The sequence below is a fragment of the Cornus florida genome, unplaced genomic scaffold (genome assembly GCF_030987335.1).
Source record: "Cornus florida cultivar Cherokee Brave unplaced genomic scaffold, ASM3098733v1 CherokeeBrave_3.0.0_Hap2_Chr10, whole genome shotgun sequence".
NCBI classification, from domain to species: domain Eukaryota; kingdom Viridiplantae; phylum Streptophyta; class Magnoliopsida; order Cornales; family Cornaceae; genus Cornus; species Cornus florida.
The window spans coordinates 68,098,529-68,099,954 of record NW_026775580.1 but is presented as its reverse complement, the minus strand read 5'-3'; positions in this window follow the sequence as shown (position 1 = coordinate 68,099,954).

The window sequence follows — 1,426 nt, the reverse complement described above, 5'->3', positions numbered from 1 at the left end:
ACCCGTAAAGGAAAGTAAAATTGTGTCGTGTTCGTGTAAAAAAATAACTCATTTAGTTAAACGTATAGAATAAACATGTCGTGTTCGTGTCAAAAATGACTTAAACATGTCTTTTCGTGTCATGTCAAGTCTTGACCTATTTTATTAAACAAAGTAGGCATGTCATGTTATACATGTAATAAACGTGTCGTATTCGTATCAAGGATCTTAGACACGATTAATAATCGTGTCGACTCTAATCGTATTCGTGTCGTAATCATGTTAACATGAACACGATTCGCCAACACGAATTGTCACCCATAAAAATGCCAACACGAATTGACACCCGTAAAGAAAAGTAAGATTCGTATTTTACTCTACCATCCTTTACTTTGTAAGGACGAAAAGGCTCTATAAGTTGATCCCAAGTCAAGATCTTAATAATTTTGATTCCATCATTTTTTTTATTTGATAACTTTTGGTTGTTTCTATTATTCTATATATATTTTTTTAATTTTTATAAAAATTGATAATTATTTTAAATATATATATACATATAAAAGTTGTAAACTCGAGTTATAAACTCTCTTATAATTTAGTATATAAAAATGTTTAAGGATACATCTCTTATAATTTAGTATATAAAAATGTTTAAGGATATGTGTGTGGTATGGTAGGAGATAGTAGGTTTAATCCAATTGAATAAATTTTAATATTAACAAATTACGAACTGTAAGAAAAATCAAACTAAAAAAATATATTACAATAGGAAGAATTTTATTGTGGAAATCTAAGTCAAGGTCTCCTCATATAATTGAATTACATGCATTTAAAGTCAATGTCTTCCATAATACGTAACATATTCCCATTTTGATCCAAGTCAAGTCCCATCAATCTCTTTCATAATGAATTGAGAGATTTTTTTTTGTATTTTGTTTATTGTGCTTCGAAATAATCTAGGACAAGGTCTCCTCGTATAATTGAATTATATGCATTTAAAGTCAATGTCTTCCATAATACGTAACATATTCCCATTTTGATCCAAGTCAAGTCCCATCAATCTCTTTCATAATGAATTGAGAGATTTTTTTTTGTATTTTGTTTATTGTGCTTCGAAATAATCTAGGTCAAGGTCTCCTCGTATAATTGAATTACATGCATTTAAAGTCAATGTCTTCCATAATACGTAACATATTCCCATTTTGATCCAAGTCAAGTCCCATCAATCTCTTTCATAATGAATTGAGAGATTTTTTTTTGTATTTTGTTTATTGTGCTTCGAAATAATCTAGGTCAAGGTCTCCTCGTATAATTGAATTACATGCATTTAAAGTCAATGTCTTCCATAATACGTAACAGATTCCCATTTTGATCCAAGTCAAGTCCCATCAATCTCTTTCATAATGAATTGAGAGATTTTTTTTTGTATTTTGTTTATTGTGCTTCG